This window comes from Syzygium oleosum, unplaced genomic scaffold (genome assembly GCF_021117445.2).
Source record: "Syzygium oleosum isolate NSW1041296 unplaced genomic scaffold, Sole_v2.1 Sole_v2.05, whole genome shotgun sequence".
In the NCBI taxonomy this organism is placed as follows: Eukaryota; Viridiplantae; Streptophyta; class Magnoliopsida; order Myrtales; family Myrtaceae; genus Syzygium; species Syzygium oleosum.
Genome location: NW_026607489.1, coordinates 3124968 through 3143413, shown reverse-complemented (window position 1 = coordinate 3143413; position 18446 = coordinate 3124968). Strand labels below are relative to the sequence as shown.

Genomic DNA, 18446 nt, shown 5'->3' with positions numbered 1-18446 from the left:
TGGTCACATGTTTCAACCAATAGCTCAAACTTTCATGTACTTCGATCTACGAGTAGTTTACTTCTACGGAGAGTAACGGCCGAAAATCACCATTAGAGAAGCTCGTCCAGAGATCTTGAGGCCATTTTCGGTCTCAAATCCACTTTTCTTTGACATGTTTAGGGCTATATCGTCAAATTCACACACTATCTTTCATATTATTTCAATCGTTGAGTTGATTAGCAAGTTCAATTGAGAGACCAGATATTTTTCCACCTTGAAATGAAATATATCAGATGTAAACATTTTGGACCGGGCTCGAAATGGAAAGATAGAAACCCACCCGAAATGACCATGTAATTGGCCCAATCCAATCCACGAATTCTTGCTTTGTTTGATCGCGTCTGACTTTTTCTGCGGGTTCGCGGAAAGCTCCAACCATATACCATTTCTCGAGGAGCTTTGGGCGACTTCTTTCGTCTTTTCCCAGGTTCAAGGAGAGGCCAGATTTTGGTCAGAGTCGTCTATGATCTCGTTTTATCTCTCTCTCTCTCTTTCGTTTCACGTAATGAAAACTCCAATAAGGAACGCCAGATTTCAACACGTGTGTCTGTCTGTCTCTGTCTCATTTTCAGCTTTCCAGAAATGACCATGCAGGGGCATGCATGCTTGGGAAGGCGTTCCGTGAGGGACTTGTTTCCTTCCTATCAGTTCGAGAAACCCCTCAAGAAACTGCTTCATTTCGGAGTACCGTCTTCGACGACACGTCTCAATTTTTCTCTTCATGCGTTGTGTTCAATTGGCCACTGCAGTTCCCACCCTCGAAGTATCCGGGTGACGGCGGTCTCCAATCCAACCCGATTCCACCACCCACTTCGCGTTTCTTGCAAATTTTGAGATTCCGATAGGAACCGTCATGCCTCCATTTTTGTCGACCTGCAAGTCGGTGGGATCGATCGTGACGTGCCAAAATTGGAAGTGGCATGTGATTAAGCCTGCTTCAAGCTATCGGCAGCATCAGAATTGCGATCAGATGAGATGTTTGGGATGCATTGCCAGTGGGAAAGTCCCTTCTATTCACAGACCGTCTGATGCAAACAAGGACCTCCGGATTTTTAGGGGGAGCTTGCGTAGCGGTGACGCTGTGCAGACGAGGAGGTTTGGGTTGTGGAGATGGCGAAGAAGGAGGCGCTTTGTCTAAAGTCTATGAAGAGAGGCGTGTTCTGGGGTAATGCTGATTATACCTTTGAACTTGTCCTTTTTTGTTTGATTTTTGTGCTTAAAATTGCCACATTTCGATCAATTGGACTTTGGTCTGGGTGGCAATACAACTTGGTTGGTTGTTCTGATGCATAAGCTTGTTTGTGCATGCATACATGCTTTCACTGCTCTGTCTCTATCTTAGTGAAGATTGATACTCCCAATGGTTTGTTTGGAGAATGCAGCGATATAGGATGATGTTAAGCCAAACCTCATTATTTGTCTATGACCGAACTATGTGGTATTGGATTTATCTTTTTCTGTCAGTGTTGTTTGCATCCTTTACTATTTGAAATTTCATATAGTGTTTATCTCTGATATTGTGAATGGTCAATTTGTGAATCTGCGGGCGTTATTCATTTTCGCACTCATAAGTTCTCTCTCCTTGTTGTCGTTGCTGTAATGCGATATGTTTGTTTTTTATTTTTATTTTTAAATGAACAAATTTTGGTCATTCCTGTGCTTAGCAGGTATTCTCCAGTGCATTTATTTGATGTTGTTGCAGCTGTTGATCTGTATCAAGATTTTGTCCCCCGGTGTCAGCGCTCGGAGATACTAAAGAGTTATCCTGATGGATCATTTGGTGCCGAGCTTGAGATTGGTTTCAAATTTCTAGTAGAAAGCTATGTTTCTCATGTAGAGTTGAAAAGACCTCAGTACATAAAGGTAAACTAACTCCCAGACTTCCTGGTGTAGAATCATGTTTCCTCGTGTCACTGCTTGGATGAACATGCTTGGTCAACCTACTTTCCGCTTCTTTTTGTTTCTCATGCAGTCATTCCTCTGCCTGATCACTACAATAAAATTGATGGAATCTGCTCTTCTTGTATTCCGAGTCCTGTTGTCTAATCAAACTAGTTCATCATCAGTATCGAGTAGGTGTTGAAAGCATTGTGCTTGAGCAGCTGCCTTTGTACAAATACATGCATTTGGACACTTCATATAATGTCCAACTTCCATTTGTTTGTATCTCTTCCCATTGTATCAGATTATATTATGTTCATTTTGACAAAGATCATGACTTTGTAATGTCTAAGGAGCCTTTTTAATTTGAAGTAATTTGATATTTGCTGGTTATTGAGTAGTGGTACGCAGTTATTATTATATAAGCCACTGGTGTAGGCGATCATGATTAGATACTCTCTCTCTCTCTCTCTCTCTCTCTCTCTCTCTCTCTCTAATTTCAATCCCTCTGATGTTATTTTTCTGCCGCTTCCAGACTACGGTGTCGCAGAGCACCCTCTTTGACCATCTGATAAATATTTGGCAATTCAATTCAGGACCAGTTCCAGGATCTTGCAACATTTACTTTTTGGTGGATTTCAAGTTTCAGTCACCACTTTACCGACAAGTTTGGTGCTCTCCTCTGTTAGTATTGATGATTAATTTACTCGTTTCTGTGTATGTGAACTTTGAAATAATCCTTTTTTTTTCTGCGAGACCTTCTGTTCTGTTTCTTTTGTTTGTCATTTGCAAACTGAAACCTAGTGAAATAGCATGAGAGAAGATATATTGAGTTGATAGAATATTTATTATTTTGGTCAAAGACATAGCAAATGTTGATCAACCTGATTACGTGAATCATACATATTGTGCAACTCCTTTCTTTTGATTAGGGCTTTTTTGTGTTATACATCCTACTTTTGTTTTTTCACTTACAATTTTTGTTTCTTTCTCTTGGTCCATTAGGGGGATTGATTCACTCATGGGTTGTTAATAGTTGGGATTAAATGGAAGGCTACTTATTAAATAGCATTCTATTCACGTTCGTTTTGTTACTGGGGAACTTCTGTGCCCTTGGGCGGGCCTCTCAAGTCTTTCACCGCGAGGGTCCTGTAGTATGATCTCTTGAGCTTGCACTGGCGACAGTGTTGCCACTGATTTGTTTTGTCCATTGTTTAATGCGTTCATCAGATCCAATTGCTCTATGTATCATTCTCGTTCCGCATTTACAGAACTTATCTGGAGTTTTGTTTTTATTGTTGTAAGTTCTAGCATGTCTCCAACCACATCTCTGCATGTAACGTTGTTCTGGATGTAGGCGTTAAATCTATTCTAGGCCTTGTATTTACTCTGATGTTATCCTCATGAGTGAGGAATGCATCTATAAATGATGGGTGCAATTGACTGTTAATAAGATCTTAATTTGGCTGGTTACTTGAAGTCTCACTTGAACTGAAAAGCATCTGTGGCTTCCCTTCTTGGCAGGTCGCCTCCATGTTTTTCAGGGAAGTAGTCTCTAGACTTGTTGGTTCATTCAGTGAACGCTGCCGTTTGATATATGGACCGGGGATCCCCATTCAGGAAGATGCTTATGGGCAGAGGGCTTAAAAGCATGGTTCCTGGTCCATCACATATGGCATACACGATAAATTCTGGTGAAATTAATAAACTGACCTTCATAGACTTGTTTGCCTTGCGGGTCTCTCATAGTCTGTTTATAAGTGTAACTGTGATTCTTCTCTTTAGATTCTTTTGGCCATTAGTTAAGTAGCCGTTAGCTGGTCGATGTAGGCCTCACTCTCGCAGTGTTCCTAGCAAAACATCTTTGTACCATTTTTGGCCGTTGCTCTTCATTGATTGTTGTCGGGACTCCTTCATGCTGAAGACATGAGTATGACTTCCTCCCCACTGGAAAGGTGCAATTAACTTATAATCTCCCTGCATCAGATGAAATTTCGTACACAAAGATTAGGTACCATATTGTAATAACGTCTGGAAAGCTGATATAGGACTGTACTTCTTTCCTTAGAAAATATTTCGTATGCGTGAAACATTAAAGGATTGCATACTTCAAATCCTTCTTAATAGACACAGTAACTACAAGTCAACCATCTGCAGACATGCAAAGCCGTTCCTTTTTTTCCTCTGGGAAGTTGGGAATGCACCATACCCCCAGTCCATGCAGCTGGAAAATGCAAGTCAACCATCTGCAGACATGCAAATTCGTTCCATTTCCTTCCTCTGGGGGGTTGGGAATGTACTCTACCCCCAGTCAATGCAGTCGGCAATTGCACTTGCGATACTAATGGAAAATATCGTAAATCTGATCAGATCACGATGTTTCATGACGGAACAATTTTTGTAAATGACAAGTAAAAGTTTGTAGAATATTTGGTCTCATGACTGTGCTGTTTCAAATTTAGGTCTCATTCAAACAAAAAACATTTATTAAATGAGTTATATAATTGAAAAAAAATTACCCTATTCAATTACAAATCTTTTACAAGAATGAATTCCAATGTGTCAATACGTATATCAACGTTTTAAACACCCATACACGTGCCAATTGAAACACAGGGCTACACTATATTCTTTTACCAATTTATGAAGAAATTTTTTTTGTTTACTGCATAGCGTCTGTCGGCACCTGATTTCATTGCATGCCATTAAATTTAGGGATTTGATTCAATGATATCGGCGAAATCCTATCTATAACCAAAAGAATTATTGCCTCATATTTATGCATTCGCAATTCTTACGGCGGTACTCCGTAGTTAGAAGGTAGTGCCATCATGATTTTGGTGTTATCACCACCCTCGCATCGAAGAAAGAGCTTTCACAAGGTCGTTGACATTCACAAATTTCTCGATTAATAGCTTAGCTCTCTCTCTCTCTCTATTAGAAATATTTTACATGAATGAATCTCAATGTGTCAATACTTATATCAATGTTTCAAACACCCACCCACGTGCCAATCGATACACAAGGCTACACTATATTCTTTTAGCAAATTTACAAAGAAATTTTTTTTGTTTACTACATAACGTTTGTTGGCACCTGATTTCATTGCATGCCATTAAATTTTGGGATTTGATCGACGAAATCCTATCCGTAACCAAAAGAATTATTGCCTCATATTTATATATTCGCAATTCTTACCACTGTACTCCGTAATTAGAAGGTGGTGCCATCATGATTTTAGGGTTATCACCACCCTTGCATCGAAAAATGAGCTTTCACAAGGTCGATGACATTCGCGAATTTCTCCATTAATAGCTTAGCTTGAGCTCTCTCTCTCTCTCTCTCTCCCAATTAGAGTGCCAAAACGTTGTGAAACAAAACGAGGCCCAAGTACAGACCCGCCAAGGCCTACCAAGGTCGGGCCCATGACAAGGGATCGGCCCCTTGTCATGAGTCTACCAAGTGCGATTAGTATGTAATCCAATCTCAGGTTAGCGACAGAGAAGAAGTAATCGCTTCGACATAGTCCCAGTTCGATTTGTGTTCTTAACTATCTAGCAACTAAAGTACTTAATCAATCGCTTTTTCGCACTTTAATATTGATTGTGGTAACCCGTACTTGTTTTAAGGACTTCAAGGGGGTTCTTCTGCACAGACCGGGTCGCCGGCCTGGGCAATGGTGGTCAGCCTCTGTTTGGCACATCTCGTGCTCACTTCTCTTTGTGTTTTACTTCATGTATAAGCATTTAGGATATTAAAACATGTTATTCTCACGTGTTTCTATGATCCGTTTTGTCGTTGTTTGAAGTAGAAAGTTTTAAGGCGGGGTTTCGGTTTGAAGTCCATCTCGCAGTTTGAGTTCTTGCTCGAATGACTCGAAGGACTGCTCGATCGGTGAGGGACTTAACTTCTCTTTTCCTAGGAAGCCACGGGTATCGTTCGTTTCACGTATGAGAAAAGTAAAAGAAAATGAATAGTTGCTACCATCGATCTACTTTGATTCCTTTATTTTGTTGACTTTTTAGCATGCATTTAGAGCAGTTTATTCATATTCACGTATGAGAAAAGTAAAAGAAAATGAATAGCATTAATGAGAAACGCGAAAAAGGAGAATGTGCACGCCACATTGATTTCATGTTTACATGATTTAGGATCAGTCACACGACATCATTGCACATATGCGAATTAGCATATCTTTTGTGTCTATGTGATTTAGGGTCATATTCAAATTAGGCATTTTCGGAAAATTCGCAACCTCACCCTTAGATTTAGGCAAATTATTTTTATGTATCGCTCACGTGATTCTATCTTGGGCGGTGTTATAATCAGCCACTGTATTAACTTTGGTTCGACACAGCTTAGGTTAACTTTGTATTTGCTCGAACTTTTTAGGTTTCGATTATATGTCTTCTTTTTCAATTGAGTTTTTCTTATTGTTTGCACACTTATTGTAATATTTGAAAAAAGAAAAAAAAAAGTCAAAAAGTTAACATTTGCTACAGTGGACTTCAACTATAAAAGAGGACCGAGAGCTTTCGGGGAGGAAGGAAAAGAAGAGAGAAAAGAAAGAAAGAGAGGAAGAGAAGAAGAAGAAGAAGAAAGGGAGGGTTTTGCGCCGCGTGAACCTCGCCTAGCCGATCCGATTTCATATCGCAACGCCCGGATTACGAGATGGTCGGTGAGTTTAGCCACGTTGTTTGGTTATGGGGCATTCTCAGGTGAGTGGTGCTATCTCTTCTTTGGTTTTATAAAAATCATATCTCGAAGGAATTATGATTCGACATAAATATATATGTTGAACTTAAAAGAGCATTTTGTTACATAAATCGGGATCGAGCATTTACTACTTTTTAGTATTTGAGAATGATTTGAGAATCGTTTTGGAAATGTATTATGAAAGGACACATTTGTATATTGCGTTATGAACTAGTTTATGAAATGAGTTCGGAAATTATTCAAGAAATGCTCTACGAAATGTATTTCTGGCGGATGAGCCGTATTGTGAGAAAGTTATTTGTTTGGTTTGTGAAATGTATTATGGATTGGATTTCTGATATTGGATGATAATTGTTTGATGCTCAATATGACTGTGAACCCATTGAGGGGTTTTGGGGTATGCATACCGGGTTTAGGATATCCTTCTGGGCCGAGCCACCGGCTTTGTAGGTGGAGACCTTGCCAAAGGGGGAATCTTGATAGCCTTGTCACAAGGCTTTGTGTCGTGACCATGGTTTGATATTGAACAATAGATTGGTCAATGGAATGGACCATCGATGTGTGATGTGATATGAGATTAGCCAATGGAATAGACCATTGGCATGTGCTTTTGATGAGATTCATTAATAGAATAGACCATTGATGTGTGATTTGAGATTAGTCAATGGAATTGACCATTGATGTAGTTTGAATTGTGATGGTGGATTTAAATGTGTATTTGTGGCTTGTACAAAACTTTGATGAAACGAAATAACTCTTATGTGATTCTATATGTATTTTTTAACCTTGAGTTTGGCTCCTGAAGTTTTGGTATTGCTTTGTACATATGCATAGTGATTGCTCGATCTGCTTAGAAGAGATACACACTGCTTACTGAGCTGTGGTTGCTCACCCCTCTCTTTCCCCAATCTTTCAGGTTCTTTGTTTAGCAGCAATAGAGCGAGAGCGATGTCATGGGGACTTTTGAGTGGTTTGAGGCTGCGTCCTTTGGGTGAAAGGATGGCCGTGTCATCCCCCATCTTGGTAGGTTTCGGGGTGTGACACTTATGTATGTTTAGGAACAAAAATTTAAAAAGAAGATTGCATGAGAAAACATTGTCCTAAAAGAGAAAATGTACGATAACGAGAATTAGGTAACACGATCAAGTCCTCGAACCGAAAAATTATGTTTCGCAAAAGTAAGGTGGCCTCTGGCGCTAACTAGCCGGATTAGAATAGATTAATGACGACTCTAGTTTCTATTTAATTAATAAATAAATGAGATCTCAAGTTGTGGTCGGTAGGGCTTGGGAAAGTATGAGCCAAGCATAAGCGCCGCCTTGCAAGAGGATTATTCACGCTTGCCTACCAATCTGGTTAAACCCATTTGTTGTTCACCACGGGAGAGACACAAAAACATTGTTACAATTCGTAGGACTTTTTGTGTCATGATGTCAAATTTATATACAACTAGCAAGAGACCCGTGCGTGCGAAAAGTACCAAAAAAGTCATAAACCTATTGCATTTGTGCCAATTCAGTTCTAAATCTTTCAATTAGACTAATTTAGTCCTAAACCTTTTTGCATTTGTACCATTTTAGTCCATCCGGCTAATTTAGGCCAGAAATCGCTGACGTGGACCCCAGTGGTCCTACGTGGCACCGTCGGCGTTGACGTGGACAAAATTTATAATTTTTAAATAAATTTTTCAGATTTTTTTTAATGTTTTTCTTTTTTTTTTTTTCTCTTTTCTTTTCTTTGTTTTTTCTTTTCCCAGAATCTGTTGGCCGGCGAGGTCGCCGGCCATAGGCGAGGGCCGGCGCCTAGTCTGGGCGAGGGCCCCCGCGCCCTCGCCGGCCACGGGCGAGGGCCACTAAGCCCTCGCCAGCCACAGGCGAGGGCCGAAACCCTCATCTGTTGGTTGGCAAGGGTGGCGACGCCCTCGCCTGGATCTGGGCATGAAAAGTAGGTGTGTGCATATCGATGACTACTGATTTTGTCACGATGAAAAGTAACTTTACTTTCAAACTATTTAAATTCAGCAACTTCTCCGCGCTAATGTTCACTTTCTATTTAGAGAAGTAAGGTTGAGCATCTTGGTAGCTAGTAATATCTTGATGCAATTAGTAACTCAAAATCACCTCTCACATGGACTGAAATCATTCTGATAATTAAGAAGATGTCAATAATACTACAATCATTTTCATCTTCCCGGCAACCTTCGCTGATGCACTACGTTCAAATTACTTTTTAGAAATACTACAGAATACATTCATCCTCTCTATATATTTGTTCTTTATAGGATTTGCTCTTTCAAGGTTAACGCCACTGATGCGATCCCGTTGAAACTTGAAGATCAAGCTTTGAGGATCTCCTTCTAAAAAGGCAATGCACAACACATATTCTTCTTAGAGAAAGCCAACGGTCAAATTGGCAAGCGCCTGATCGGCGTCATAGACAATTGATGTCCTTGGATCCGGGACAGTCGTATCTCGTCCAACTGTCGCACACATCATCTTACGTAATTACAAGATTCTTTTGTCACTTATCAAGCGTTTACTTGCATCACAAAAAATCTGTCTTTCACAGTCCATGAGGGTCAATCTATGCCATCTTCAGAGAGTGGAGACCGGTTCTCCACAAATGCTGCCTGAGGTAAATGTAAATGTCTCTCATTTACTTGCATCCTTAGTATATATCCCTTGAATGAGTTCTTCAATATGTATGTTATCTACTCTATTAAATAATTAATTACAATTCTTTCTTCTAAATGCACGTTATTTATGCAATTCGATAGTTTTTAAAAAACTCCTGAAGCACTAGATATACATGTATTTTCCTTTCCTTGTATTAAGAAAATACTACCTACATGTGGCTTCTTCAAAACTTGTTATGGTAATATTGTTATTACATAATTCACAAAAAAATACCCAATTGTAAAAAATGCCCATGTGTGGCCTCTAACCTAATAACATTTATTCTTCAAATTAAAATAAATATGACATTGGATGATAGTAACGATTATCCCTCTCTTCCCCTCCATTGGATCTTTCTTTTATTTTTATTCATATTTTCATTTTTATCAGTTTTTTATTTTTTAAAATTTCAAAACAATTTTTATATTCTAATTGCCACAAAAGATGTTACATAAGGTGACAAGTCAACATTTCCTAATAACCGCGTGAGCATCTCTTTTTATATTTCAAGGGAAAGACCAACTCTAATAAAAAAATATTTATAATTTAGAAATCCAATTGCCTGAAAAGAAAAAGTTGATAGACCTGATTAAATATTTTATAACAGTTTAGAGGGGAAAATTCCAAATAAGGACCTGATGATGTGAGGTCATTTTCTCAAAAAAAGACCCAGAGTGGATATAATATCAAATAGGGATCTGAAGTGCTCAATTAGTCTAAACTAAGGTCTTGAGCTCTCCGGCCGGTCAAATACTTGCCGGCCGGCGAGGATGTGACTTTTTATGGTGATCCGAACAGGGGCATTTTTGTCCAAAAGAATTTTGAATAAAAAGAAAAAGCAATTTAATAAAAATTAAAACTTTCGTTTTTCTATTCCCAAAACCCTGTTCCGATAAAAAAACCCCAATCCACTTAAAAGAATGAAGGGGGTGACCGAAAACCTGAGGCGGTGTGCAACCGGCAGTGTGCGACCGGCGGTGTGTGATTGGTCAGCGCCATGCGATCGGCGGCAGCGGTATGCGACCGGGTGGTGAAGGCATGGGCGGCAATGGTATGTGAAGGGTGAGGGATTTTGAACGAAACTAAACGGGAAACCTCTCCTATGATTCACACAAAGCGATCGTGTCTTTTGTTTTGCCCCTGTGAATCTGCTGAGGTTAGTTTTCCAAATTGGAGCTCTGATTTGAAGGGAGTGCTGTCTAATGTTTCTAGTTCATCCTCTCCTCAATTGTGTAACCGTGAACCTGTACTTGTCAGTAAGCGTTGTTTGTTACTGTTAAAGTTCCTCAGCAAATTGTAGTTGACGGTAAGGCTCTTCAGTGCAACTGTTTGGTTGATCAAATTGTTGGAAAACCCGATCCATATTCGAGCTACCGTAAATATGTTATGGGGAACAAATGGTTCCATTGATGGGCATAGATGGAATATGGCTTGTTTATCTTTAAATTCCCTAATGCTAGTACTTGTGATTGGATTTTAACTGGTGGTCCTTAGCACATTATTCACCAACCCTTAGTTCTTTGTCGATGGCAGTTCAATCATGAAGCTGAGAAGATGAGTACTGTTCCAGTTTGTATCAAACTTTGGGTTTACAGACTACAACTAACGACGAATGAATCTCTAAGCAGTGCAACAAGTATTACTTTGTATAAGGGTAAATCCAAGCAATTGATGTAGACACGGGATTTTGTTAGAATATGTGCAGTTCCTTCTTGATGGTTCAGTTCCTGTTGTTCTTGAGGATGACGCTTCCTTTGAGTTAAACCCGAGTACTTATGGATTATATAGCATCGACACCGACACGTGACACGACACAGCACAACATGCGACATGTTAGTTTTCAAAAAATAGAGAATTTCGATATGTTGAGACACGCTGTATATTAAATGTATATATATGATAAATTATTATTTTTAAATTTGATTTAAATCCACAAATAAATAAATAATAATAAAAAGCCTAGAATTTACTTCGTGTCTTGCAAAAATAAATAATTAAAAATAACGGTGCGTCGGGAGAGAGAGGAGGAGGAGCCGTCTGCTAGAGGGGTTCTTCGTCCACGAAACGGAGGAGGGTGGTGGTGGGTTTAGGGTCTGAGGGTGGGGAGTCGGGGCTTTGGAGCTTGGAGGATGTGAATGAAGAAGATGAGAAATGGTGAGGAAATAGACGCAATCGATGTTCCTCTTCAAGGGCTCCTCCTCGGCGGTGTCATGCTGCACCTGAGCGTGCTTGGAGGTACTTTCGTTTATCACGAATGTTAAGATATCTCATCACTAAATGAACGAGGGTCTCTACCCGACCATACCTCATAAGACAACGGGTATTTTAGTCTACACTTCATTTTGGAGTCGGTACTAGTCTTTAATGGTTTACTAGAAACCCTATTGAGACAGGGGAGAACTATCTCGAGGGGACTTGGTTACGCTAATGACTTCGATGTCGAAATCTCTAATGCCCTTTCGGTACCTAACTCGATTTGAAGTGTCTAGCGTAGCATGCAATTTCTCAAGGCTTATCTACTAATCCTAGCCGTTCTAAACAAGGAGGAATCAATCAATTATGAAAAGCACAATCAATTTAAATCACAAAACAACAATCCTAATATTGTTCCTAAAAAGGAAAATCAATCAAAACAATGAAGCCCTAAAGGCTTCTTCATTTTTAGGAGTTGTGCTTTTTTTAGGGTTTTTTATGGGTTAGGCTCCTTTTGGGGGTTAAATCCCCTTTTAGGGTTTTTTAGGGGTTAAGCCCCTTTTAAACCTCTACACTAGGGAATTTTCAAAGGAACAACTTGTTCACCCCCCAAAATTCTAATATCACTCAAAATGGGTGGCCACAAGTATTTTGAACAATTTTGCAATTTTTTGGAATTTTTGATTTTTTTTGAAAAATTTTTCATTTGATTTTCCTACTTCCAGAAGTTTAAATTTTCTATTTTTTTATATTTTCTGAAATTTTTTTTTCATTTTTTAAGAAATTTATGAATTTTTTCATTTTTTTATGAATTTTATGAATTTTTATATTTTTTTACGAATTTTTATTATTTTATTATTTTTAATGAAATTTTCATTTTTATGAATTTTCTAAGATTTTCTGAAGTTTTTTATGAATTTTTATGAATTTTTTTTATGAATTTTCCTAATTTCTGTAAATTTTCAGAAATTTCTAATTTTTTTATGATTTTATGAATTTTCTAATTTTCTTATTATTATTTTTAATTTTCCTGATTTTTTTAATTCTTTTTTTTTATTCCTCTCGGGTATAAACTGGACCGGTTTAACTGTGTTGGATTGGCCTGAGCAGTCTCTAGCCGACCCTTTGGCGAGAACGGTGCCATTTCTTTGATTGTTCTTTTGGGCATTTTGTCGAACAAGTGGTGTGAATCTAAACTAAAATACATTTCCCTCACGGAGACTTCACCTCCATCTCCGGTGACACTCCATCGGTACTCCGGCCACTACCAATGATCCTAAAGCATCATCTTATTGCCCTCTACCTATCAGCCACCACCGGACCACGCCGAACCATAGCTGGCTGGCGTTTTCTAGGCTAGAAAACCTATTGTGAAACTGTCCTAACTAAGAACAACCTTACTAATACAACAAATTCTGATCTAACCATTCAATTCTGATCTTAGACGGCCTTTGGCCGTGATAACGTATTTCGAAGAGGTTCGGATGCTCCGACAAGGATGTTTACGGAGGCTGACTCAAGGATTATGCAAAAACACAATCCAAAATGCATAAAACAAGCAATCAATCGATCAGAAACATGAATAGGGAATCATTAAACACAAACACAGAAAGGAAATCACTAATCAAGCACGTAGTGGCTCAGTCAATCATTCGAGCATTTTAATAAACAGTTGGTGTGCGATTGGGAAGGAAGTTTACCTTCTTTGCCGGTGACCAAAACGGAAATTCGGAATTGCTGGAAAGCTTCGGCTTGGCCCTCATGCACCTTCTCTATTAGCCTACAGGTTTGGCTTCGCCGGGAAAGTCTTGGATTCGCCAATTGAGACTGAGTTTCAAATCTTCCCGATCGGCTTCTTCACTAGATGATTGGAGGAGGGGGTCACCAGAATAGGCGATTCGCCGGCGCCTTTCCCATCGGGACGATGCTCGTCACTCAACCTGAGGGACCTTAACTCTGTCCCACTCTCTTTCTCTTTCTCTCTGGTTCTCTCTCTCTCTTTCTTTGGAATTTTTTCGAACACCTTCTCCGCCTAGAACCTTCTCTCCTGCTCTTTTTGTTCTCTCCCCTGGGGCGGTTCCCGGTCTCTAACCACTTCGGTAAGCCGTTATAACTATCTCCGTCGACAGCTGGTGAGCTCCATCTGTCTATCTTCATTTTTCACGTGCTAAATTGAGAGGGCTAAGTTGGTGAATAGGGGCTGACTTGTTCAATCCCAGCTTTTCCCGCGCAGGCCTGAGTTGGGCGAGGAAGAAGTCGACCCGGGTTAGGTCGAGTCGCATCCGACATACCCGATAGACCCAGGTTGGTTTGAAATTGCAATTTGAGCCTAATTTTGACCCCAAATTTCAATTTCATGACACATTTTATTTTGAAACATGGGATCACTTTGAATTTTTATCTTAATAAAGCCCAAAAACCCCAAATTTGAATTCGGTTCAAGTGGGTTTTTATTCAATTGGAGGTCTAAATGACCTAATTTTGCTGATCTGAGGCCAAAATTGGATTCCTCATGGTCGATTATCCTTAGGGAAGGTATAAATTTTGATAAAAAATGTTAAATTGAAAGAAATCCCCAATTTGGGTCCTAAAATCCCTAATTCTCAATTAATTTGGGGGCTTTTCAATTATTTTGTCGAATTGTGAAATTGGACTGACCAATATGAAATTTAAGGTCCCAGAATAAATTATTGTGAAGACACTACATCATAAAAAGGCCTAGAAATGACTTAATTGGATTTTTGGTTCAATTCGAATATGAAATTACCCAAATTTGGGGAAAACATATCCTTAATTGAAATTTTGTAAAATTGATGCTACAGGGATGAAATTGGAATTAAAATAAGATTGATGACTATTTTTTTGAAATTTTTATACTTCATTTGTTATTTTTATTGATTTTCCTCCCATTTTAAACCAAAATAAATTAAAGAAAATTAAAGAAAAATATTGAAAAATTATTTTTTGTTTAGAATTAGGTTCCTAAGCATGGCCAAGATTCCTAATCCTAATTTTATGATTTTTATGTAAAATTAAAAATTTGACCAAAAATCAGATGTCAATAGGCAGATGTTGTTGGTTTGAGCAAAGAAGAGAAATCGTGAATTGAGAGGAGGAGGGAGTACATAGCGTGAGTGAAGGCACTGTGAAGATGAGAACAGAAGACTAGGGTTTTCTTTCACCCTTTTCTTTCTTTTCTATTTTTATTTTTTTTTATAAATTTACTTTTTGACCCCTAATTTTTTAACAAATTTATAAAATTGACCCCATGCGTGTCGGGATTCCGGACTTGCGTGTTGGCGGCGTGTCCGGCGCGTTGACCACGTGTCGGATTTCCGACACCGTTGACTGTGTGTCGGAGCGTGTTGGACACTTGTCGAGTGTCGGACACCGACACATTGGCCTCCTAAACGTGTCCGTGCTACGTAGCTTATCGAAGCCTAACCCACCACATTTCCCACAAGTTTGGGTGTCAGCTGTTGATGGTTCGGTTCCAGTTTGTATCAAACTCTGGGTGTCATCTCCTGTTATTTGTTTATAACTGATTATGTTTTAAATTCTATCACTTTTAAGTTTGGCATGTTCGACAGGAGAGTGGTATAAAGAACTGCAAATTACCTATTGTAGTCTTGTAGATTAAACATGAAGTTGCTCCCTCTGCTTTATAAATCTTTATGCGACCAAAGCCCACGGAAAAGAAGTGAGTTATGTGTACATCCCCTTTTCTTGTAGGTAGAGGCATAGCCACTGTACATGCACATGTCTTGCAAAACAGATTGAAATAAAGTTCAAAATGAGAATCTGTTGCCATGATACTACTTATGATTTATTGGGCATATTGTGTTTAGAAAAGTAAACACGCATCTTTTCGAGAATCACGTGAACTGATTATCACATACATTAACTTTTGTGTATTTCTTATGTCTTATTTCTTTGTTCAGGTTGGTTTGTTTGTGCGCAGAGATGGAGATCCATCAAAGGTCTGCAGACGAATTGGAGCCCGTATCCAAGGCGCCGAATCATCTCTAGGCTCTTGTGAAGAACAAGATTGATTGAAGCCCACCTTCAACAATACAGAAAGAGAGAAGATTCTATTAGGTGTTATGATAATTTCATGGGTGATAATGTACTAACTTTAAAAAGATGTGGGAGAACTGTGATTGGTTGTTATCTGTAGGTGTCCATAGTAGGATGGCATGTGATAAGTGGAGCTTTCTATTGGGTGTCCATAGTAGGATGAGCTGTAATTGGTTGCACACATATTGAAGTTCTAAACTCGTGTTGTTATCTTTTTTTGTAATGCAAATATTAAAGTTCAATAAATTCAAATGTTGTACTGAGCTTGATGATGATGGTGCAACCATCATGTTGCACACAAAAGCGAGCATTCTACAAAATAGTGAGCATTTTGCCGAGAGAGCATGAGTAAATTAAAGGAAAAAGAAACTCTTCTCAACAACAGTCACAACTCAAAAGAGTATTAGATAAACTTGAACTGATTTATATTGTTTGATTGGAAAGAGAAGCATCCCAACATAATAAATTTCTCAACACAGCAGACCTATACATACTTTAATTTTAAGATGCTTCCAAAATGGACTCGTACAGAGTCATCCATATCAACTAACAATAAAAGAATAAATAGTTTGTGTTGTTGGTCTTGTTGGTCTTGCATATCTAAAAAAAAATTACTTGTCTTCGACCACTTTCATGTTTAGGTCTTTACATCCTCCTCTTTACCTACAGTTGAATAAAAAAATAACTAATTAGTCAAAATAAAGTCAAGCATAGGTAAGAATAGTTTTATGACAAAGGCAAGCATATATGGATACTTGCATCTTCTCTCTTCCCATAGGTGATATTGACCTTGAAATGTTGTTAAAAAATGACGCAAGCAATTCAACTGTCTCAGTTTGTGATGTTGGGGTTAAGGGAGTGCCTTCTACCACATCTTGTGAGCATGTGGCAAATGTAGAAGTTGCTAGGGTTGATGATGTTGATACTGTTGTTGTTGTTGATGCTATTGATGGATTCTTGCAATGATATCTGTTATGGCTTAACCCACCACATTTTCCACAAGTGATTGTGCTATTTTGTCTCTTCAACTTTGTTCCCACAGGCTCTTGCACAACTTTCTTCGTCCTTGTCTTTAAATTGTTATAAGCAATTTCATTCACTGACTTTGTTCTTTGTTTCTTCTTTCTGCCAATTTGCTTGGGCACATTTGGTGGGAGTAAATGCTCTCTAGCAGACCATGTGTCCTTAGAATCTACAACATGCATAACATGACTATAAGTTTGCTTGAATTTTTCCATACGGAATCACATGTGAAAGCATTTTTCAGGTTCTTCCCTCAGGTATACAAGAGATGCCACAGCATGACAGCAAGGGATTCCACTAATGTCCCATCATCTAGAGCTACAAGTTTCGTGTCTGATGTTAACAACCTTCATGTCTTCATATGGCCCTCTCAATTCAAACTCATTCACCCTATTCCATGTAGGAATCCATGATGCCGAATACTCTTTTTGAAGGTCCAATATCTCTTGGATCTTAGGACAAATCACACCAAAGTACTTAGCCAACCCATTCTTTTGCTTATGAATCCTCTCCATGAGTTGCACTCTTATAGCTTCAAGCAATGTGATTATAGGCTTGGCCCTGGCGTCAATGATGCTCTTATTGAAACTTTCACACCAGTTATTTAAGGAAGTGTTGCATTTTGAGCTTGTCCTGAAGTGGGACTTGCTCCATTGCACTGGTGCCCTTTAGGACAACCAATCATAAGCTTTTCTATCAACTACCTTAATCTCTTCTATTGCCAAGTCAAAATCACATACCCTAGTCGCCATGGGAGCTTCCCAAACCAAAATTTTAAGTTCTAGTCCTTTGTGATGCAGGCTGAAGTTCTTGTAAAGATGCCCCAAGCAAAATCTATGTTCTGCTTCAGGTATTAGATTTGCTAGTGCTTGCACCAATCCTTTCTGCTTGTCACACAAAAAAATCTAGTACTTTGAATTTGCAAGGTCTGTAATCCCCAGATCTTTGGCAATCATACTAATAAACCAGTGCCATGTTTTGTATGTTTCATGTCCCATGACTACCAATGCAAATGGATACATCTGATCATTTCCATCTATGCCAACAGCTGCTAAAAGTATGCCCTTATAGCCAAATGACAAGTGGCAGCCATCAAACCCCACAAAACGCTTACATCCTTCTAGAAAACCCCTCCTCAATGCATCCAGGCATATGTACATTCCTCTAAACTTGAATTGTTCCTGACATTGCTCACTCTTGATTACACAAGTGGATCCTAGGTTGAAATCAAGAAGTGCTTGGCAATAACTTCTAAGCATCCGAAATTGCCCATCTTCATTCCTTGTAATCATACTCATTACTGTAGCCCTAGCTCTGTAGACCATTGTCTTGGACAGCTTCAAAACACTCTCAGACTCCATTGTTTTCTTCAATGAAGCACCTGGCCATGTTGGATTATTCCTTAACCTATCACAATACTTGTTTGCTAGTCATTTAGAGCTTACTTGAGAAACATGTAGAGCTCTATTACATGTATGTACGAGGTTAAAGGTTTTAAATTTTAATGTATGCTCCCTTTGCACTTTGGAAGCATATATGAGCCAATCACAATCGTCAGAATATACTACTCTTAACTTATTTGGTGTATCTTAGCAAACCTCACCCGTCTCCCATTTTTTATGGCATAATTCCTAATTGCTTCTCTAAACTCTTTAGCATTAATAAATCACATCCCCAACTTGAAGGCATGATTCTCTATATCAATCTCAGCATTGAACTCAGGATGTGTATACTCGAGTTGACTACTCATATTCAAGAAATCTACATTATCAAATAACGTATCTACATGCAAATTGATGCCTCCGACCACCATACCCCTCTCCATTGAACGTTCACCCT

General features: G+C 38.9%; 1 pseudogene; it reads left to right on the top strand.

Annotated features, from left to right (window-relative positions):
- The first annotated feature begins 523 nt into the window (after window positions 1–523).
- LOC115680868 (uncharacterized) lies at window positions 524–3870 on the top strand (annotated as a pseudogene).
- Window positions 3871–18446: the final 14576 nt, after the last annotated feature.